The 24,770-nt window shown below is 42.7% G+C and overlaps 1 pseudogene; it reads left to right on the top strand.

Annotated features, from left to right (window-relative positions):
- The first annotated feature begins 898 nt into the window (after positions 1-898).
- Positions 899-23,189, top strand: LOC109464672 (annotated as a pseudogene).
- Positions 23,190-24,770: the final 1,581 nt, after the last annotated feature.

Genomic DNA, 24,770 nt, shown 5'->3' with positions numbered 1-24,770 from the left:
AATGACTGATTTATCAAGGCCAAGTGTGGAGACTGCCATTGGTACCTCATCATCCTCCCAGTCTCGTTTCCCCACAGCAGATGCATTACTTCTGCCCTTTACCAAGCGCGCTCGAGTTGGACTATTGCAGTAATTGCCTCCTTCAGAGGGCGCTTATTTGTTAAAACGAAGTAATATATTACACAATCCTCCTCGACGATTGCCCCGGTTGTCAAACACATACGTATTGCATCCGACACGTCAGGTAAATGGAGGCGAATTTGTTATCTACACCAAATAATCCGAGAGCTCTGGCCCATGAATCAATATAGCTGGGTAATACTGCTAGGAGCGTTCGGTTGCCAACATGCTAGGAAACCCTTAAATGCAATTAGACTGATTGCAATCAACAGCAAATGGGAAGCAGCGGCAATCTGACAAACACCCAAGTCGCGGCCCTTTCTCTCCAATGAAATTGTTATTGATATGGTGAAAGCCACCGGCCCGTGCACTCAGCTACGATGACTCTGGAAAAACAGACTGTTTCGCATCGACTGTTTATCACGCCGATGTGTGTGAATCCGGGCAGCTTTACGACGTTAAGACCTGATCCGTTGATTGGAAAAAGATAAAACTAGGAGAAAAAAGCCATAAGCAACCTTATTGCTAAGCGAGCGAACCCACTCACTGGTCGGTATATCAACGTGTCTACGAAGAATTCTCGAATGGTCCATTTGTCCAGGAGGGTAACAAAAAAGCCCTGCCACATGAGGGGTTAGCTGTCCATAATAGGCGCTGTTGGCGCCTCCTGAAATGCAGTGGTATAGCCGTGACGTAGAAAGGCTGAGCAGTATATGTTGCAGCATGGATTATCCGTGCGCCATTGGCTTGACTTGCTGCCGGGAGTGGTAGTGCAGCTGATGAACACTCCGCGAACACAGCTACTCCCTCACCGGCGTACCATCACCATGATCACCGCTTCACTTTGGAATTACGCCGTAACGGCAACTTATTATTGTTCTCTTCTCTCCATGTTCTTCGTCTCTTCAGCAACGGCTGCGGCTGCGGCAACGGCAACGTACCGCGTCCGACCAGAATCAACCGCGGTGCTCATCAACCGCACGGTGCCCTTCGCTGCGCTTTTGACGGTCTCTACTCCAAGGACCAGGTCAACTGGTACTGGTACAACCCCAACTCCGACGCCAAACTCTTCCACATCTCGTCGGGGCTTAACGTCGCACCGGAGTTCCCCAGATATTTTATCGCAGGGAACCAGAAGAAGGGAGAATATCATCTAAAGATTCAGAACGCCCTGCCTGAAGACGAGGGAAACTACAGGTGCAGCGTCTTTTCCGTGCGGGATGCTGGAGACGCCAAGTTAACCGTAGTGGGCAAGTACATCTTTATTCTATATACGACTTGAGAATAATATGGGTGCATGCACCTTAGTGCGGGTAAAGTTGAGGCTGTGCAGATCTACCTGCTAACCTGCACTGGTCCATGTACTGGGCTTACACACAAAAGTAGGTGTATGTGGATTTCTATTTGCTGCATTAACTGTTACCACCTATGAAGTTTAAAAGAAATAATGGCAACAGTTCTTAGACAGTGTTTGTATGATCCATGCAAGTCTGAGTTGTGTACATGCAGGTAATTTTCAATGTTATTTACACCAGTGCAGTATGATACGCAGAAAAAATAGGATTTAGAGCTCTGGGATTTGGAAATAGATGGCCATCTTTCTTTGCAAAATGTTCATCTAGTGAGCCTAGCATCAACTATTACAAGCAAAGATTCTAGTTTGATCAACATATGACTAAAATAAATGTTCTCTTTAACATTTGGAGAGAAGCGTATTATCTATTACAGCGTATGTCCTAAATGACTATAAAACCAAAATAATGCGGAAAAGAAATGTAAAAGATGATCTTGTCACGAACTGCCAGATCCATCTAGCCGACGTCTGCCTGGCGTTAGGTAGTGCATTCCTTGTGATAGATGTTCGCCCCGCGCTTCCCCAACTGAACATGCAAGCGAGTATGAAATATAACCACGAAAGAGCAATTGAGATTTTCAGACCTTACCAATCATCTCCTACGTCCATCACACTACCGTTTGACATGACGAATACAGGTATAAGGCCGAGTTAATTTGAACATATTGGACTAAGGTCGTTTTGTAGACAATAAAAACGCCTCTGTACGCGTGACAATAACGCTTAAACCCACGCCTACTCGATATTGTCTGTCCAAAAGCGGCCGATGATAAAATAATACCATGACCGCAGCACCTTGTTCCAGGGGAATACAATTAATGGGGTGCAGGTCAAGCTGGCATACACATTTTACACCACAAACCACCTGTCTAGGCACCGGTGCTCGCAGACTATGCCACCAAAAGTCCATCCAGGGGCACCAATCGTTATTACTAAAGCCACTGCCAACGCCATTATTGACCAAATCCTCTTGACTCGCGGATGAAGGCGTCTTTCCTACAGGTGTGTGGATTTGATGCGGCTAATTAATGTTGTCAGCCTTTAATGCCTATCTCCTAATCTCTTCCCGGGGTTATGTCACGAGGGTTCCTTTCGTCGCTACCCGCTCCTCGTGAGCTGAATACCGAATAACCCACTGGGTCGTCACCCTACGCGTATCTGTTTTCTGTTGCTCACTTCGAAAGGTCCAGAGAGACAGTACCCAGCAGGAAAAGATAAGGGAATATGTGGGGGATCCAATATCAAATATCGTGATTTGAATCTAGGTTGCCAACAACCACCCGGGTGATGTACTGTGTCTGTGTACCCGCGTTCTGATTACATCGGGTTTTCCTCCTCAATAAACCACATGACGGAGAGGCGTTCATAAAGTGCTGGGGAATATTTGCTGGTGTGCGGTGATGTATCATAAGGCACGGAAATGATTTCGGGCAAAAAAATGACTTTTTTTCCGAAACCCGAAAGAGCTTTGTAATGTAGGTCTAAAAACGGCGGAGGGTGAGATATTACGTTTGTAGCGTTCGGGAAAACACACTTCGTCTTTGATAGGTAATAAACCCCCAGGAGCCAATGGCTTGTGGAGTCCTATGAGTGATGACATTATCCCAGGGTACTGCGCTGTGAATGGGAACAGGGGCAATAAGCAGTGAATATAAACGTGGGAGATAGAAAACACAACCCTGCTACAATTTACAGTCTCTCTGCAGCATGTACGCCATCTGGGGTAAAACCAAATCTGTACCTCCCAGGAAATTAGATGCCTTTGTGAAGCAAATTTAGCTTTCCTCGCGGATCAATAACTATACCCTCTTGACCTTGGTCTTGGTAATACACGACCTTCTTGGGAAGCAAACCTGGGGCCCTGGGCTTCTGGGCTTACCGTGTTGGTTTACTGTTGCCCTGCAATTAGAGGAACTGCTTTGGGCAGGGGTTAGAAGATTACTCGGATGACTTCATCTCTTCACGTGGCTACAGGCTGGTGGCAACAAATGGGAACAAAGTCTGCTGGAACAAATGAGGTTGTCATAAAAAAACCATTCAGGAAAGTTGAACATCTGTCGTTTAAGGGGCAGTCGTATATCCTGAAGTACATTACGACGGTAACTTTGTTTTGTATCATTTCCATGCCATGGACTTGTCTAATCAACCTCTTCTTTACAAAATGAATTCGGCCATTTGACTATACCCTCAGTCGATTCCCATCACAAGACAAAATGCAAACTGTCTTAATGGCAGATATTATCACTTCATTGGCACGAAGCAGACGATCGCCATTGTTATCAATTGGCCGGTACTTTTATGGATGTGGCTCATGCAGCATGAATGTTTTGTGACCATAATACGAGTCTCTACTGGAGGAAACGTTAGCCTTACGTTTATTGGAACAATCGCTTTTCAACATAAATATCATGATAAAGGTTTCTACCACGTCATTAAGAGAAAACAGCACATCGTGTTTCATTTCACTACGTATAGAGTTATGGCCGATTGAGAAATTCTTTGAAACTCTGGCCCTTTCCGAGAAATGATCCTAGTCCTAAGTTAAAACCTAACCCCTGCCCCGCAACCCGTATTTCATTCCAACCCTGCCCCGCACCCTAACACTGCCCTACACCCCGAACCCTAGCCCTAACACGCAACCCTAGTACCTTGTCCCGCATTCCAACCCCTAACCCTACCCCGCATCCCTAAGCCTAGCCCTGCCCCACGTCCCAAACCCAAACCTTGCCCAACACCCCAAACTCTAACCCTGCACCACCCTAACCGTAACCCTAACCCTGCCCCGCACCCCTAACCCTGCCCCGGACACTCACCCTAAGCCTAGCACTGCCCGCACCCTAACCCTTACCCTGCCCCGCACCCTAACCCTAACCCTCATCCTAACCCTAACCCTGCCCCACATCCCTAAGCCTAGCCCTGCCCGGAACCCTAGTACCCTGCCCCGTACCAACCTTAGCCCTGCCCCGGACCCGAATCTCTAAACCTGGCCAGCACCCTAGCCCTACCGCGCAACCCTAGCCCTACCCCGCACCCCTAACCCTAGTCCTGCCCGCACCCTAACCCTGCCCCCCGCCCCTAACCCTGCCCAGCATCCCTAACCCTATCCCTGCCCCGTACCCTAACCCTAGCCATGCCCCGTACCCTGCCCCGTACCCTAACCCTAGCTTTGCCCCGGACCCCAATCCCTAAACCTGGCCAGCACCCTAGCCCTACCGCGCAACCCTAGCCCTACCCCGCACCCTAACCCTAGCCCTGCTACAGCCTTATCCCTAACCCTAACCCTATAACAACCTTATCCCTAACCCGCACCCCAATCTCTAACCCTGCCCCGCACCCCAAACCCTAACGATATCAAGACCTGTGGAGAGCTGAAGTAGGTTAGCTAGGAATACGGCGAGCATCCTTTGTCGGCTTACTTTTGATAAGATAATTCAGCTTTAGATAACCTAATTTTCCAGCCTCTACTACATCTCCAAACTACAATAAGTGATCACATCAATCAAAGAAGCAATTACTAACAATTTTTGGCCCATCTTGTTGCATCGGGACCGAATTGAACTATTCAACAGTACCACCTTCCCATTTGGCACCGATCTGTTAAAACTGTTTTGCTTAGGAAATGAAGGGTTATCTGTCACAATGCGTGGGTGTGATTGTCCCAATATTTCGTCCAAACATCGGAAATGCATCAGCAGTGGAATACAGAGCTTTTAAATCATCTTAATTAAACGTCTAGGGAATTCCGAAACAAAGTTATATAATGACCCTAGGTTCTTGTTAACAAAGTATTACCATATTTCCTTGTGTGTTTTTTTTTTATATTAATGGCCTACACCGGGAAGTCCGGACGTCAACATAGATGCCCTTGGGTCACCAGATGACCTCTTTGTGTCACATGTAATGTATCCATTCTATGCCAGTGCACCTAATCATGCTATAATGGCCAACTTGTATATACAATATTCAGAAGACCCTGAAAAAGATAATCTCTACAAATGAGCTATAGGTTTTGGTCAAGCTTTCATCTCGACTTCATCATGTTCGAGCACACGTGCTCTTCGAAGAAGTGCTCTTAAAAGATCAAGTCTGCCTCTTCGACCAATTTCTCCGTCCTCGCCCGATTGGCGGACTCCAAAGGCTCCCAATCCCGGCCGTTCAGACGGATGATGTGATGACCACTCAAGATGCAACAAGATGTATGAGGCGGCCGTGCTACCATTTGATCTGACGTAGTGAGGTGTGCTGCTTGATGCCGTATCTATCCACAGAGATTAACACCTCATCGATCCCTAAATATGTGATGGATTGCGGAAACCCTGTTGGTATTGCTCGGCTGCAATACTTTCCATTAACTCCCGTCATCGGCCATGTCTCCACTGTAACCCCCCTTGTCCGTTCTGCTTTCCCAGGCCAATTTCATTAGATATTCCTGAAAATGAGCAAACGGAGCATCGAGCAATAACCGACGGATTATTAAACCTCGCCGAGTCAATATTGCACTATTCCCCCCTAGTCATGCAGTTCAGAGACAGAGAGAGAGAGAGAAATTATGGAATCGGAGTCGTTCTAGACACAATGTCCACGTCTGCCTTAACGATCGTGGCGTGCTGGTCTCCTTGTCCCTCTGGCCAATACCTAATTACCTCCCTGTTCAATACCGTACGTGCGCGACATGCAAATGAACGCTTATCGACTGCACCCGCGAGGGCATGGTGGAATCACAGGGGACGACATAACTTCCAGAATATGATATGAAACAATGCCCAAGTCTATATGCTCCATTATTCTAAGGTATATAAAGCTCCCTAGGACGTCTTCTCCTGGGTCTATATCTCCCCGTAAGCTGCTTTCAAATAAAGATAGAAGAACATCAATTGTAAAGGCAATCAGACAGCACCACTCAGTCTCATATGCTATGCAACAGATGTGCTTTCATCTACTAAGGATTCTTTTATGTTTTGTTAGATATACCATGGGCACTGATGGCCTTCCTAAGAGCTATTAATAATTGACTCTCCGTGGTTTTAAGTGGCCACGAATGTCTGGGGTAGGGAACTGTTCATTCGCCCTCTTGACCTCTTCAACTCGTGACTGTATATCATAACCAGAAAACTATTCATTACAAACAAAGAGAGGATACCCTGAAGAAAAAGGCCTTCAATTTGTGGAGGGCAGTGGTCGTGTGATGAAAGGAATATTACATGGAGGACCAGAACTTCAATATCGGAAGCCATGGCACTGACGGTAGATGAAAGCCATTTCGTATCTGACCAAGTGACCATAAACATACAGCGCCAACTGTTTCCCTCCAATGCTTTCTTAGAATCGACTTGGTAATGGTGGTGGTTGGAAGGTATACTTTGGACAGCGCTTCTCCTGTATTTACTATAATGTCTACCACAACTCTATCCTGTTTGTTACAAATTGGCATTCTGGTGAGAGGGCCTGCGTGTAAAATATTAGGTCTTACTATAATGCCACTGAAAGATGTACTTGAAGTGAAAGAAATCTCATTATACCTCAGTCAAGTACAAACAGCAGTAGCTCGTTACAAACAATTACGTGGTGATTCTGTGCATCAACAGGAAAGCAATCTAATAATTACTTGTTATTTCAACAGTGGTTACCAGGCAAATGAGAAAGTTAATTCTAGGCGAATAATCACGTCATTATGGGCAAAGTCTGATTTAACCAAAGTCTATCTGTAAGATATCTAATTTTGTGACGTTTCGGCTAAGTCAAGCTTTCGTTTCCAATATACTTCGTCGTTTTGATTTAAAAATATATATATAATAAAGTGCAGATAATCCCTACAACCTTCAAGTGTCATGAAATCAATATGACTCCCTAGATACTGGGACACACGTGATCAGTCATAACAGATTAAATGCCCTCGGTTAATCCGGACATGTTGTCGAAAGATCTGCAGCAATTATGTTGCTTGTAGTCTCCACGCTACAATCAATTCTATGACGTTGTTGAAGGTAGAAAGCATGCCAGGTAATTTGGTGTACTGCACTTCCTTTTCTCTGTGATCGTTGAAGTAGAAGTTGCCTGATGTAATTGTTTTTAGTGCTCTTCGCTTGTAATTGTGCTGACCCTACACTGATTCTCCCCACTTTAGTTCCCCCCTCCAAACCGCCTACGATTTCTGGTGACGTTGGGCCTCGTCTGGCCGGTGAGGGGCTCGTCCTATCATGCCTCTCGGAGGGGGGCCGGCCTCCTCCCCGCCTGAAATGGTACAACGGTACGGAACAGTACGTCCTGCCGACCAGCACGCCCGGACAGAGCGCGGGGATGTCGTCGTCGTCAGCCTCGCTCGACCTGGTCGTGTCACAGCTACAGAGGTGGGACAACGGCGTCAACCTCAGCTGCGTGGCCGAACAAGTCCTCCCCGGGCTAACGACGCGACAAACAACTTCCAGAATGCTTCAAATCAACTGTAAGTAGTAAACGCATGCATCTGAAAAAAAGGTTTCCCGTGTCTCTATGCAGATCATAGGGTTTGGTGCCCATGTCCATTTCCGTAGCCTTTGGGCGACACACAGTTGTGCAGGGCACTACAGCAGGGAACTAGTCCGCTAGTAGTGCTGTGTGTTTGACCTTCCCATACTCTTTCTCATATGTGCTGAGTGCCAAGCAGAGGAAAAAGTGTGTACCATTTTTAAAGTCTTTGGTATGGGTTTGAACGCACCTCCCGGTTGCAAAGCGAGCACTCTACCAATTGAGCTATTGCACCGGTATGCAGTTGAAATGCCCCCAAAATATAGAAAAGGCCAAAAACTGTTGTAAAAATATATTTGGCGTGTCAAAAACGAGTGGTAAATCACAGCACATCCCCCTTAAAACCCCCGGTATTAAAAGAGGGTAATCCTTCAGAACTGTCGGGTGTGTTTGTGTCAGTGCGCAAATTGCACTAATTGCCAACCTCAGGGGTAAGTGCTCATCTATATGCAGGATTGTACCTTTACACTTGATACCGAAGGTCCTGATCCTATATCCTCGGCGTCAAGACTTGCTCTGACATTTCGAAACGTTAGGCTGTGAATTTGCCATGCATACATATAAAGAAACATGATTGCGAAAGCACCAAGGGCTGCGCCGTGCCTTTTCCTGGAAACGGAAATAACTATCAGAGATGTAACTAAACTTCCCAACTATACAGATTCGCATTTGGTACTTTTTAAATTTCTGATCACGAAATGCTATCTTATTAGCTATGCGATAACTAAATGATTACGTTTATTGCAATTTGCAACAATTTACAAATGATTTCTAAAAGCGGCTACATTCTAGAAGGTGAATTGTCTAAAACCAATTTGTCGTCTTTTGAGTTAACCTTGGAAAACATAATGTCCACTTTTTCCATTATGTGTTGCGTTTTGGTAGTTAAAAGATACGTCCTTTTCATTTGTCTATTAGCATAGGGAATTTGGGATATATTTTGGAGGTTAGAATTGATAACTAGTTTCGTACGTTTTGCTGAAATGGGCAGTTTGAAATGAAGTGAATTTCGTCTTCCACACTTTTGTATTATAATACTCTATTGCAATACAAAAGTTTAGTACAAATTGCTTCAGTTAGATTGCTCCTCATACATTTTAGTTTTCAAATAGATAATGACAATCTTAAATGCCGCAGCGTATCAAACGAACATCAGCTGTAACATCTTTGATATAGTTCAAACCTTTATTTATTGTACATGTAGATACTCGTAATTGATAGATCACCAACTTTCTTGTTTACACTCATCTCTATTTTATCCATTTTGTAATTATGTATGCATTTTGTTATTGTGTTTTATATTTATGTTCTCGAGTAGAAGTCCTTTTGCCTGATGCTTGTTAAATACATGTGAAGAGAAAAAAAATACGTATAACAACGCCCCACAGTCAGAAAGACTGTTAGATCAATAAGAGTTTAGCCCAAATGGTTAACACTTGTAGGCTATAAAGCATGAAGAACATGACTTTTTCCCCAATGCCGTGTCTGGGTTCAGAGCCGCGGGAGGGTCCGCACACAGCTCCACATCAGGAAAATTTATATCAGCTATTTTCCGCACCCTGGGCAATATCGCAGTGAACTTTTGCCACGACAATTAGGCTGACATTCACGAGTAGGCCATCCTCGTCTGCCCGCACCAAGGAGGCATTTTTCACACCTAGGTGAAGTCACGCGTCAGGTGGGGGGCAAGTGTGAGGGAATTTGTTCAATATAAAGTACAGGGAGCGGGGCCGGTGGTCGTGTGGGGAAAACCTCCCACCAAAATAATGAAAGGGCTATTTTTATGTCTTTCTAAGGCCATACCGAGTTAATTTTATGGATGACATCCGCGCGCGCATTGATTTTCGCCTGTTCTAAAAAAAAAACAAGATCACATCTTCCGAGGCTCTGGCCTGGCTCTAGGCCTGGGTAGTCCATGGTAGTTAGCGACAATGCGGAGCCGGTGGTAACTCTGGAGGATGGCACCCAGCTGCGAAGCCCCACGACTCAAGAACTCAGTACATACGTACAGTGCCGATTCATAAATTCCGCAAAAAGCCAGCAGGTGCCGGCATCCATAAAATTAAGTCAGTGTGGCCTAACAACGGAAATCTACGTTAGCGCAAATATAGTCCGCTGTTACCACTGCTATTCAAAGAACAAACTTATCGTATCAGAACACTGTTTAGCCCCTATCATACATCCAGAACCTTCCCCCGAACACTAGTTAATCGTAAACCAAGGTTGACTGAAGTTCGGAAGCAATCTAACCATATTTAGGCCACGCCCACTGTACTGTACGAATCGAATTTGAGTCAAATTTGGCCGCCATCTACTCTCCAAACTACTCCTGAACACCAGCCAACTAGACGACCATTCCATCCACAATGCTAAGGACACTATTACAAAAAACTCCAGCATTTTCTTAAGTGACAATGATATCAAAGACAACAAACACATACAAAAAATTCATTTAAGAAATACTTATGAATCTATTTGCATATATTGTTGATATGAATAGTTCGTTTTTCTTTCACGTAAAGAGCCCGGCCGGGCCCCGGTTTGGAAATGTGCCCGAAGCATAACCAAAGGAAGTAAATGACCATGGGCAGTTTTACAACCGTCGAGGCGGCTTTATCTTCGCACAGTGACACATAAATAATGTAGTAGCTTGTTTAACGGTAGTCCGATGATGAATGCAACCTTTCCAGATCCCCCCACGGTTACCCTGCCCGTGAGAGCTGTGAGGGTCGTGGAGGGAGAGTCCGCCAATCTGACTTGTCTGGTGGAGAGTAATCCTGCGTCGGTCTTACAGTGGACCAAACTGGGAGGAAAGTCCCTGTCTAGAGCCCAGAGGAGGTATGAGGATCAATTTGATTAATTAATGAATGAAGACCTTTATTGTACAAACATACCCACTGGGTTAGGTACAAAGGTTAACTTGAATACACAAATATATACACAACAAGATCAATCTAGTACTAGCACTACAGTCTGTTACATAATTTCGACTTCTCTTCGCTTCTATGTGATGTTGAAAAGATAAGAACATACAAGTTTAAGGATCGGAGGTTTGTCTAAGTTCATAAAAATGTGAATTTGTCTGTATTACTTAGGTGTGTAAAGTTGGGAAACATCGATGTTATTCGTCTATAAAGTTCAATTCTCGCACTGTTATACAAACTACATTCTACCAGAAAATGAAGTTCATCTTCTATTCTATCTAGATTACAGTATCGACAAGTACGTTGTTCCAATGTAAATGTTTCTTTTGATACGAGCAATAAACGCAAATTGGAGGATATATCTTTGGAAGGATTTTTTATTTTACCTTCTATTCATCCACTTCAGTAATTGCAGCAGTTTGCCTTCTACTGCCTATTCAGTACTAGTACCCCTTGCTCCTTTCCACAAGGTACCCCCTAGTATCACCAAGGACCTCTTAGCTACTACTTATCTAGCTCAGTAATAGCAGCTTGCATTGTATACTGCCTTAGTACTCAGGCCAGAAGCTTCCCACTTGCTCCTGTATCTCCATAAGGTACCTCCTAGTACCAACAAGGACCTCCTTGGTACCACGGCCCCTTGCCATATCTTATGTTGCTCGTAAAATTAATCTTGAATATCCTGCAATTTCATGTTTACAGCACTTGGGGGATGAGGGGGGGGGGGCTTTCCCTGCTCTAGGTCTGGTAGCGTTGCAGCCTACCGATGATGATGATGATGATGATAATTGTATGGGGGAAGAGTTTTTCAAACAGAAGTCGACGTAATATTTAAAGTTTCTTTGTTTTTTCAGAACTTAGTTTTCGTGTCTCTATCATACTAGTATTGCAACATTCAAGGCTGGGCTATGTCGTTAACGTGTGGAAAGTATCGGCATCACCCAAACGTCCATGATCATACCTTTCCTCCGTCTGAAAGTCCAATCAAAAGGCAAAAGCGTGGGATGTTGCACTGAGTTCGCTGAGTGCCGATTCATCAAAACATGACTCGCTAGCTTGTAGCCCTAAAAGATGCCATTTTCTGTATGTGGTGTACTCTAAGTAGAGTCAGTGAGTTTCGCATTGCCCTGCCTCCATAAGGATGAAGAAGATGAAGCACTTCATTACCCAAAATCACCACAGGCTGCCGTGCAATGGATTATCGAGGGCAAAGTGCAACGAACTGGGGGTTTTGCAATCCCCCGAAGTACTGCAGTGCTGCATTAATGCTCAATTCTTTGGCTACTTGGTGGAAATGGTCGCCAATGTCAGACCTGCGCTGACTCCCCCGGGGTGTTTCAGCTGACCTACACGACTTCTTAGCGTCGAAACAAATGAGGTAGCAAAGCCCAAGTAGCTATACACATTCGTTTTATTTATGAATTTTGGTGCCATGAATTGGAATCGATCCCGTTGTGTGTTTAGGGGCTATACCTTCAGGATCCCCCGGGTGTCTAGGGCGGATAGTGGCACCTACCAGTGCGTCGCTGACAACGGGGTCGAACCGAGAGGCGTGGGAACTATCACCCTGGAAGTGATATGTGAGTACAATTGGTCCAACTAGCCCGAGGCTAGGTTTCCACTTTGTTTTTGTGTACGTGAACAAGAGTCGATTCCTGGAGCGCAGGTAGTAAGAGGGACTTGTGCTCGTTGAATTTCATTTACTAAACCCCAATTAGCTTGTTTCGATTTTGTATATTGTTAATTTGTCCATGTAATTAGTATATCTCTGTTTAATAATTATTTTGTGTAGATGGCGCCGTTAATATAGGTTCCATGGAACTTGAGTTCAACGCCATCTTGTATGTTTTTTTATGTTTTTGCTGTTTTGTTAAAAAAGACAGTAAGAGCTCTTTGATACGTAGCGAAAAAATAGAAGACAAACGTTCAGAGACTAAAAAACGTACCACGCGCAGATATAACAAACGGTCTGATAACAAAAGGGATTTTTATCAACCTTGCTTTGTACGATGGAGGTTGGACACCTTCGACCTCTTTGGCACACAGTGCTAGCACACAAAAATGATTAGTGATATTGTCTTATAATATTTATGGTTTTTGCTAGTTGCTTGGTCGCAATCCATCGGTGGACTTAAAAGCAGGGCGATACAAATGGATGGACACCATGAATGCATACAAAGACTATGTATGCAATCATATCAACATAAACTTTCTAGCAATTATTGTGCTTCAGATATCACGAATTCTGATAAAGTAATACGAGCTTTCATGCATTCATTATTCACTTCTGAACGCAGCCAAAAGCAATAAACTAAATCATGACACATTGTTTAACATCACATGATCATTGGTATCCATGACAACCAAGGACTATCGATGCGTTTTTCATTTTAAAAAATCGAATTGAACGACTGACCGAACATCATTCAAGCAGACATCAAAGCTACCAAGCTCTCCATATTGCAAACATCGATTGCCGTTTTTTTTACCGTACCGTGCGTCGGTGCGAGCGGCCCCGTAGTAACCCATTAATGGCGCGGCAATATTTCATTGCTATTCCGTCCTTGTCCCATGCAGGCCCGCCTCTCATCAAGCCCACGTTCGAGGAAGAAGTCAGCGTGCTGTTCGGCCAAGACTGGGAATTAGAATGTGTCGCCAACGGAAATCCGAAGCCTAAAATTAAATGGCGCCGAAAGGACAACCGGACTCTCCTAGACAACCCATTATCCCTCTCACCTTTGACCTACCAGACGGAGGGTCTGTACGAGTGCGTTGCGTGGAGTGATAGATTCCCGGAGGTTTCCAGGGAGACCTTTATCAATGTCATGGGTTAGTGTTGACTTGTATATATGCATGGGTTCGGCACAACACATTTTCAGTATTAGAGGGGCACTATTGAACATTTTAGAAAAAAAATGAAATATTTTATTTAAAAGAATATTCGTGTGGTTATCTAATTCCATATTTGTGTAATTATCTCACATTTCATAGGTGTATGCATATGGTTGGCGCCAGAAACAGCCTACACGAGGTCTCTGTTTTTGATGCCACCGCAAACTACCAAAATGTAAACAAATATGGCTGGGAGCGTTCAGCCACACGTGTAAGGCGTCATATTTCGGCACCTCCACTTCCTGAAAATTGTGACGGAAAATGGTTACTGAGAGGACCCTGGGCTGATTTTTGGGGGTAACTCCCAGGATATCGTAGACTCATCTTGAAGCTTGCTTCAGCGCTGTTTAAAATACCCAAGATATGAAATACTGATGCTAATGTGGGGTAGTACAAAAACGCAAAAGTCATGTATGTGTATTGCCTTATTCATAGTATGTACAGTTTGCAGTCCTCACACTCTAAATGACTGTTTAAAGTTAAACATTTTGGTCCAACACAAAAAAAGTTCTCTCACCTAGAGCTTTCGACCAGACACTCTGGTTTTCCTCAGTAGACTGACCCAGTGAAGCTTGTCACGTGGCTTCTTTAAAGTTGAAATAAATTATCATACCTAATGAGCTTATCGACTGACAAATCCACGTTATCCTTCCACTTAAGGCAGACCAGACGTCCTGGGTGACTCCGCACCCGTGCTGGTGACAGGGGGGGACACGGTCAGGTTAACCTGCCACATCACCTCAGACCCCCCTCCAGACTACGTCGACTGGGTCTGGAAGGGGGTCTCGGGGCACCAGAAGAAATACCGCCCGGGAAGAACCGGAGACATCACGGTGAAGATGAGCGGGGATTCCCAGAGCACTCTAGTCATCGGCACGGCGGACCCCGTGCACAGTGGAGACTACATCTGCACTGCTACCAACATGTTCGGATCAGATCAAGAAAAATTCAGGGTAGAAGTTTCAGGTAGCTATCTCGTTTGCTTTCGCTCTCTTTGCTTCTCTCTTTTACGTTGGGTTTGGTTGGGTTTTGGAGACATTACCATATGAATGAAAACCAAGCAGATGTCAGGAGGGAAAGAGGGAAAGAGAAAATTTCATGCTGACAGTTTCTTCCCCAGAACCACTTCACTGTGGAACAAGCTTCCCCGTGAATGTTTCACCGCTAATTACAACCTCCAACGGTTTAAATCAAGGGTGAACAAATACCTGACCACGCAGTCATCACTGTAACCCAAAACATGTAAGTGGCTCTCACGAGCCTTGTTTTGAGGTGAATTCTGAAGTAAATAATAAAAAAAGACTAACAAAATGAAACAAGGAGTAATGCAATTATTTACACACATATCCGTTAATAGAACTATTGCACGATACGTTGTAATTTTGCATCTAAATCCAGTTTTACTAGCATTAGTTCAATTCAAGTCCAATTATTTGAGTCACATATCGTCACCACCCAACCGGCTATTTCTATCTTGCCCAATGCAAGGTTTGTTTATCAGTATTTATTGTTATGTGGCATGTATCTGACCTCCTCATGAACTGTACTTATTACTGGAACACCGCTGGGAAACACGTGTTTTCCGATTTAAATCAGTGTTGGCCGTATTTCCTGACCTAAAAAGTGCTGACTACGTTTACATTCGACCATTCTCAAGTAGTTTATCACTCCTCTTCCTGTTCTCGTGGCTGACGAGATCTATAGTACTTTTTTTCTATCTAAGGCCAAACTGGTTTAATTTTATGGATGGCATCCTCTGAAGACCCCCAAAATTAATTCGAGCGGGAGAATAAAAAAAGCCTTACATCCAACGAATGCTGATAAACCACAGGAATACAAAGCTGGTATTGCGAATTTGTGCCTGACATGGCAACTTTTACAACAAACCGGCACATGTTGGTCTTTTGCAGCATTTATGAGTCGGCACTGTACTGGGTTCTTGAGGTCCGTGGAGCCTCGATAGCCTGGGTGCCGTCTTCCGAAGGCCACCGGCTCCCTATTGTCCGTAACAACAATACATTACGGAGGCTGGCACCCAGGCTTCAGCCTCGGGGGATTAGTTTTAGAACAGGCGAAAATCAATGCGCGCGGATATCATCCATAAAATCAAATCAGTGTGGCCTAAGCTCTAGATTACTGTGATTGACGGCTTGTGCGTAGGCGTTGACGAGCTCTGTGTTCTATATGTGTGTGGTCATCAAATACAATTTGCCATTTAAGATGAATGTTCTTGTCTTGGAAAAAAATGTCGGCAAACGATGCAACGATCCTTACTACATCTAGAAAGACGCGCGTTATAATAAATGTGATGGATAGGATTCATCTGAAAATTCATAAAGTTGGAAAGTTGTGTTAATGTCGGGCTGTTCATGAAATATTAGCGATATGCGTGTGCAGCATATTGCGTTCTTGCGATGGGATGTTTGTTTAATACGCCGTTGCAGTTTCATTAAGGAAAGTGGGCGTCGCTGACGATCCAGGCTCTTCTAGAAGCGTTTTACAGCAGTACGATATAAGCCTGCAGCAAATCAACTAATCCCCATTAAGAAATTAAATATCCGCTCAGATGTGTGTATGTGCTTTCGGCAAAGTGCAACACATTATCGACAAATGGAGCATGTTGATCTGACAAGTAGATTCCTTGCTTCAATAGCCATCTTTTGCTGCAACTTTAGCTGATGTAAGGAAACGCAATCTTTGATTATGGTTTGCCAGTAGAAATTATCCCGTAATCCCGGTTTAAGACTAATGGCTTACTTTATCAGGGCCCACACGTGCTACTGAATCAGTAGGGAACAAGGCTGTTAATGGTCAATGATAAAGTGTTATGGAACACCATTGACCCTTGACCTAGTAATAATGCCCATGCATGCACTATTTGGAAGAAATAATGATGTGCTTATAGGGGAATTATGCAACATTTTTGCACAACAAATCGGAATATTCTAATTGAAAAAAAAATCTTTGTGATTGTAATCTATGTGGTTGTATTTTACTTCCACAAGTTTGTGTAATTATCTCCCATTTATGGTTGGCTCTAAAACAGCCCAAACAAGGCGCACTCAATTTCAGGTACCACCACAAACCTCTAGAATGTAAACAATCAAGGCTTACTACGATGTTTGCAGCTTTCAAACATATGTGTAAGGCGTCAAATTTTCTCACCTCCACCTACTGAATGGCAATCATTTGCATTACGAGTAGGATTGATTCAACTTACTTTTGTAAAGAAGGGGCCAGAACATTTACTCTTTTGTATCGTCATAATCTAATACAAGGCAACTGCAAATAGATTTCATAAATGGCATTCTCTGAAGACCCCAAAATCAATGCGATAGGGCGAAAAAAACGAGACTGGCAAGCGCAAAAAACAAGATTATTGCATTTTCAGATTTTGATATCATAAAACCTTATCAAACAAGAATAAGGAGACAAAACAAGGTATTACACCAACATGTCTTTTACTCGTGTATTCAACAGAATACATGAGAATAAAGAAAGAATATGTAATATTATTGCCCAAGTGCATCTAGAAGAATTGTAGAAAAGAGCTTGTCGTGCCATCATGGTCGGCTATTATACTGGGTATTCATGTGCGATGGAACACCTTGGACTGTCAGCAGTGGCCAGCAAACGCGAGCAAATTGTGCCTGAAGTTTGCTGGATCCCTGATGATCTCACTGATGAACCGATAGCGACTATCTGCGCATCTATGGCATGTTGACCATCGTCAAATGGAAACAACTTTTTTATATAAATCAGGCGAAAATTAATGCTTAATGATGTCATGCTTAAGGATTACTTTGGCTAATGCAGCTTTGACATACTGAACGCTTTACACGTTCATGATTTTGTAGCTATAGGTCAGGCAAATTCCGAGATGAATTATGCTCTCTCTTGATGTTTCCCCAGAGTCGTGGACGGTACTTATTGCTGCCATTACGATGGGAATTGTCGTTGGAATCCTGATCGCCATTATTGCTATGCTGTGTCTTAGGACGAGAAAAATGTGGAAGTACCGACACAGGAAAGCCGGTAGGCATTGAATGTGATTTATATTTACCTTCGCCAAGAAGGTTTTGTTTCGTGTTCTCATGTTTTCGTGTTCTCTCTGTCTCCCTGTTTCCTGTTCCTCTCTCTCTCTCTCTATTTCTCTCTCTCTCTCTCTTTCTCTCTCTTTGTGTGTCTGTAAACACGATAACTTGAGAAGGCATACATGCAAATGAGGATCATATTTGCATAATCATTGTTTATAATTCGTCAGTCATAAAGATTAACAATATTTGGCGAAGGTAGAAGGTCTTGAAACCCTAGTTATATATTTTTTTATTTACCATCGTGTACGAAATACACCCTCTAATAATTAATACTTTCTCACTCTTCCTTATCATGAGAAAATTATTCTTCTACTTCTAAAATCAAAGAACCCACATATCGTAGAAGAACTGGGTAGATTCGTCCTCCACCGCCTCTTGAAAAATCAAACAATCTTTATTGCATGTCCATATACCCATGGGGCAAAATGCATATATACAAGTGTAATGCAACATCATGTATATGTATACTGAGTAATATAGATAAAATGATAAAGGGATAACGTAAAAGTATGAGGAACAATTAGAAAATACATTCTATCTAATCTAAGTCTTGAAAATTTCTTCTTTATAAAAAAAAAACAAAAGCAATAAAACTAAAACCTCGTATGTAACGTTTGACTAAGTCTATTATATAAATTATGATTTGGCAATGCAGAATACAAGCTCTTACATCATTGCTTTGTCCTTCTTCATACATGTTGTTTGTACTTGCAATTAGCCCTCGTGAATGTATTTGCAGTAACTTTTTGCAACAAACATTTTACAATGCAAAATGTGATTTATAAATTGTGATTTGACGGAACGTAATGTGTAGTCATGCGATTGAAAACACTGTAGTGTGACGGAACGTGGCAGTGATGATGGATTGTAGCTATTTTACGACATGGCATGATGAAGTGCTTTACGGTTTCTTTTAATGTGATGTAACCTTTAAAAGTGATGACATGCGATGTTACACGCGAAAAGTTCTAGAAAGTAGGTCATCATGAACATCAAGATGACAGAAATCTGCATACTGAAATAACTTATCACAAGGCATGGGTTTTTACATTTATTTAGCTGAGATACGATGTCATTGAATTAGAGGTGATTCCGTAAATTAGCGTCTTGCGAACGTGTTTATTGTCGACAAAGAGAGCAAGGGCGCTTTATTACAGCTTAATTGATGTAAATCTCCCTGTTGGCTTGCAAATCTTTGTCAGTCTTAGCGTTCGGACTTGCTACAACACAAAGGAACTGACAGAAGTTGTAAATCTCTTTATACAGAGAATGTGCTTTCTGTCACTACAGACAGCGTGACGAGGCCGTCTGAGTCTTTCTCTTACTGTGCTCCTACTGATAATGATGTCAGTGGAAGGATGATATCTAATCCTCTGGGGTAGGTACAGCATATCTTAACTCTATGAAATAAAGACTGAACTTTAACTTCCAACACTAGATATAGAATTGGGAGTTACCCCAAATTTTCGGTTGACTCCATCAACCTTGTTCACGGAATGGACCCGTCTACTCTTGGAACGTGACGTCAGAGACACGTGACCGTAGTAGCGGGTCATACGTGCCAGATAACTTGTGTCGCCCCCCGTCTCTGTTCAGGGTAGGTCTGTGAGCTCTTATGTAGACTGCCTCCTTAACTCCTCTTGCAAAGAAGTCCGATTCAGAATCAAGGATTTTAACCCCTTCTATCTTAACTCTGTGCAATTCTGTACAATCTGTTTCGCACGTTGCAACTGTACTTTGAAGATTACCTTTCTATTCCTGTGACATAACCATCACTTGTCTAGATTGAACTTAAGCCTATGAAAAAATGTTGTGTTTCCTGAACGATCCTAGCAAACCCCCCCCCCCATCCTAGCCATTTTGTTGACAGACAATTGGTAAGGCTATAAAATTTTTTATCTAAATCTGAATTCCAAACCCCTTGAATTCTGAAACGTCATTTGTTATTTCCAGAAGCAAGTTTTCTTCAGTAAACAGGGTGATATATTTGTCTATCAAACAGGTGGACGGGTCCGACATTTTAGCCGAAATCTAAGAAAGAAGGATTAAACTCCTACCTACCTACCCTAGTTTTTTTTAGGACTGAAACCGGAAACACAACGTTATTTTTCCTTGGCCTTACACCCTTTTCAAAGGAAAATCATAGTACAATTGAATAGCATAGCTCTTTGATCACAACCATTTATTTTTCACGATCCGACGTTTCGATGACCGTCTGTCATCTTCATCAAGGCAATTCTGACTGGTTTGCTGTGCACTGACGCTGGATGTTACTTGGTGTTAACAGTAAATACTAGCTTAAGTGTACTGTGAACCAAGTGACAGTGCACTGTGAACTATGTAACACCTTTAGTGCACTATCCACCTAGTAACATCTAGTGTCAGTGCACAGTAAACCAGTCAGAATTGCCCTGATGAAGATGACAGACGGTCATCGAAACGTCGGCTCGTGAAAAATAAATGGTTGTGATCAAAGAACTTTGCTATTCATTCGTTTACCAACCTGATGAAATTATTTACGGAGGCATAGTACAATTACGTGATCGCCGTCAACTGTTTAGAAGATAAAAATGATATCTGATATCATGCAAGCGTTTGATACTATTTTCTTCAACATTCTTTGCTCAGAAACCCACGAGGTGACATACCGACCGTCTGTGCGAATGTGTTTGAGCTCCAGCCGACAGGAACTCCGTCTAAGCACTTCTCTCCTCTTGTAAATAGTGACAGTGGCGAGGTGCACCCCTGCTCACGTGGGTAACTACCACATGGTTTTCCGTACTGTATAATATTTTTTTTCAATTATTCATCAAAACATGAAAACATAACAAGGACAGTGTGATGCTGCGTTCAAGTTAACAACTTATATTAACAGCGCCACACAAACAAAAAAGTTGACATATCTGTGGGCCGTAGTTCCACCACCCCAAGACATTAAGATTAAAGATTACGTGGTAACCTCCTATATCTCATTGGCGGAAAAACATCCGCCAATCTGAGATAGGAGGAGAATTGAGGCCCATTTACACATGAAGTATTTGGACTTCTATATCTAATTGACTGTTAGACTGTTACTGTATAACCTTGAACATGATTCGATGTGCATATAAGAAAATTGAACCGTTTGGAATGCTCGTGCGTTTTTATATGATAATAATGGGTTTTGTTCAAAGAACATTTTGCATGTTCCGTATATTCTGATAACAGTTTAAAATACACGTGACACATTATTAACTTAAAGTCTAACGTGTTTAATTTATTAAAATCGGTAAGCCAAGCCAAGCTAAGAACTTCACACATGCACTCACATTTAAGACATCCAATGCAATTTCAGGATGGCAAAATAAAACATATTCTGGATGAGGAAATCTGTCTGATATTAACATTTACTACCGTTTCTTGGCACATTTTTGCCATCATTTCATACTTGACGCATTTAAAACAGCCCAAAAGCACACAGCGTGACGAGTCCCTTTATTTTCTGGTACCACCAATAAATAGCTGGAACAAACCTACGATACAAAACAAGCAATCATTTTCCGTCAATGACATCGCATTTTTATGTCCCAGACGTCAGTATGCTGTGGTATAGTGTTTATTGAACTTACTACATTTAACAGAAAGACTGAAAATGGACCGTGAAAATCCAGTTTTGTGTCCCTGAAATTGCATTGGATGCCTTTACAGCAACAGTTATATACAAATGTATATATATGTATGTATATATGTATATATACAAATGGTAAAACATTTGGGTTAACCCTACCGATTATTACAATTCCAAAGGTAAGACAAGGTAAGGAAGAGGGCAATGTCTGCCATTTTTCGATCGTCCTGGATCGGTTCATGACAAATATACAGTCGCAGAGTTTCTGCAACGTAGGACGACGCTAAACCTCAGGGCAATACGCCTCTGATCTTCCAATCGATATTTCTGACGTTGAAATGTGGCTTGTTGTTTTACCACCGTACAGAGATGACGGTCCAGTCTGCAAACAGTTATTCACCCATGAGGGGCAGAGACATGGGAGAGAGATACGTCATCAATCGGCCCTACTACATCAAGGATCTGAAACTAAGAGTGGCTGTTCCTGACCGAGTACGTCATATTTTGTTAACGTATACCGTGTATTTTAACCATATCTAGACTGGGCTTTTTTTTGGGGGGGGGGATCTTTGGGACTGGGGTGGGGTGGGGGGCTCATTGGGCCCCCTTCAGAACTCGAGAACGGTATATCGTATGACCGCCAAATGCGGTGTACTAGTAATAATCATTCAATCATTAATTTACCTCACTCACACCTATTGTTGGCAACAATATTTTAGAAAAACACCAAGTTTGGTGGCCCTAGCACAAGCCGTCACTTTATCCGACATCAAAGTTGACGCGGGCACTTTTACCCCCCGCCCCGTCTACATAGGGTTTTCAGTGGTTACCCTGTGTTATTGTGGGGCGGTATTGTGTTATTTTGTATTGACATATACATGTTGACGACCACTAGAAGAATAGCTAATATAGAAATGAACAGCTAAATCCTGGATCACAATAATGTCAAAGTTAACATTTATTATCATTTATTTATCATTATTATATTTTATTGATATATTTATCATCATCTATAGTCATGGTAATCCTAAGGTTAACCCGGGCAGTGAATGAGAACGACCAGTATGATGACAACAAAGCAAAAAAAAAAAGGTGAAAAAAAATTAATCATATTTTCGTATATTCTTAATATGATTTGTTCAGTTTCCGTTCAAGGAAACAGCCTGGTCGGGCTCCGGTTTGGAAATGTATAACGCAGTATAACGCAGTATAACGCAGGACTATAACGTTGACACATCAAATATATTGAAATACAGGCATGAGGTATTGTTTCAAAGCATTGTAGCAATCAAAAGTGGTAAAAGTGGAAAAATACAATGATATAAATCATATATAATTGCATATATTTATGCGATGCATGACAAACAAGATGCCGGCAACTAATTACTAAAAAAGATTGTGGTACAATGACATTATCGAATCATAAATACAAGGTATGAGATAGTTATAAGTGAGTGTGATTTTGGATATAAACTCTTCACCTTTTTGTCCTTAAGGTACCGGATGGAATTGAAGATGGTGCCAATGACGAAACCTTAAAACTGACCCCGACGAAACACAGGAATTCCGACACCATTTCAAACGGAACTGGCTTTTCGAAAGACTGCCATCCGATTGTGTGAAACAACGTACAGTGACTCTGGGTGGCCATCCTGTCTTCACACAGACCACAAGCCTTTAACAAACGAACATGGAAGATGTGAGTGCCTTTTGAAGGAGTAACTACTTCGACGTGATATGCTAACTTCTATTGTTTGGCTGGAATTGATGACCTTTTTGATACTCAAGTCAGTCACAAGAACACGCAAGTTGACAACGGATGTCTGGTTGCAAGAATCTGGTTGCAACATACAGTTGACAACGGCTAAAGATTGTCAGGTTCACTTCTTCAATAATTTTTGAATACAAACTTTTCTGCTTCGACTTGAAAACATGGTGATTGCCTCCTACTCGAGAACTGGTACTTCTTCAATCAATACTTTTTCCAGTGGGTGGAAGTGCTCACTGCACTGACTCAAACTCTTCGAGTGGAAAGCCAACCAGATCTTCTAAAAATCCACCTAATTAACTTCCTTCTCAAGCTAATAACGAATCTAATACGTTCTTCTTCCCCGGACGTGGAAGCGGTAAGATGAGAAATCGTACTAATTCCCAACGAGATGAGCTTAATAATAGCATAGACACCAGCCATGTTTGATGTGCAAGAACAGGCGCCGAAGGACACAACAAGCTTAAGGTCGGTATTCCAGACTTGATTATCGAAACAGTATCGTATCGAGGACGTCTCTTTATACAATGGAAGCTCATTTTTCTCTGCCACTTCTGAGATCTATTGCACTGTGCACTGTTTCGATATTTCTTTGATGTATGAGTAGACTGAAGGACCTTCCTGAATAAGTAAAACATAGAGTTCTACAGTCTTCATTGTGTTTTTGAAACTCTAACACCGGTACAAGCAACATGGGTAGAATGCGTTGGTGATAGCTGGTAGAAAAATATGACTGAGAAATTCACCAGGTTATGTGGGTCTATGTTTATCAAGATTTGCCACATTTTTGGAAGGATTGACATAACAGTTAGCTATTACCTCTTCAAGATGTCAAACCTCAGACCAGACCTTTGAACCGCTAACACCGGGAAGGACCTCTTCCTTTTTTTATAAGTGTGGTGGGATGTTTATCAAGATTTGCCACAATTGTGGAAGGATTTACATAACAGGTGGCTATCACCTCTTCAAGATGTCAAACCTCAGACCAGACCTTTGAACAACTTACACCGGGAAGGATTTTTTTTATAAGTGTAGTGGGATGTTTACGTGCTTGTGTGGCTCTCCTCAAACACGGGACCTCCAGCTTTACGTCCCATCCGAGAGGACGTCCCTAACTGAATTCAGGTACTCATTGACAAGTACCTGCACATGATTCGAGTGACGAAGTAGTTGATAAGTGCAGACACAACAATGGGGCCAGCCGGAGATTCGAACCCAGAACCATCTCATTCTGAGTCAACAACCTTGACCACAAGACTACCTTGCCACCCTAGTTTCTGTCACGCTCCTATGGCTGCGCGGCCATGTTGTTGCAGTTGATGATTATTCGCTCACGATCGAAGAGTTGCAGGGTGGCTGGAGAATGTTCCCTCGATCGTTTTCTTGACTGTTTCTCACAAAACATAATATTGAGTCTTATCTCAGGGTGGCAAGAGAGCAACGGAGTATTGAAATGAGATATCGAGTCGCTGCATGAATTCACCGTGAATCTGGAAGATTTTTT

The sequence above is a fragment of the Branchiostoma belcheri genome, unplaced genomic scaffold, assembly GCF_001625305.1.
Source record: "Branchiostoma belcheri isolate BF01 breed outbred unplaced genomic scaffold, Haploidv18h27 scaffold14, whole genome shotgun sequence".
Classification (NCBI taxonomy): domain Eukaryota; kingdom Metazoa; phylum Chordata; class Leptocardii; order Amphioxiformes; family Branchiostomatidae; genus Branchiostoma; species Branchiostoma belcheri.
The sequence above is the reverse complement of the archived record's forward strand: the minus strand, read 5'-3'. Positions and strand labels throughout refer to the sequence as shown.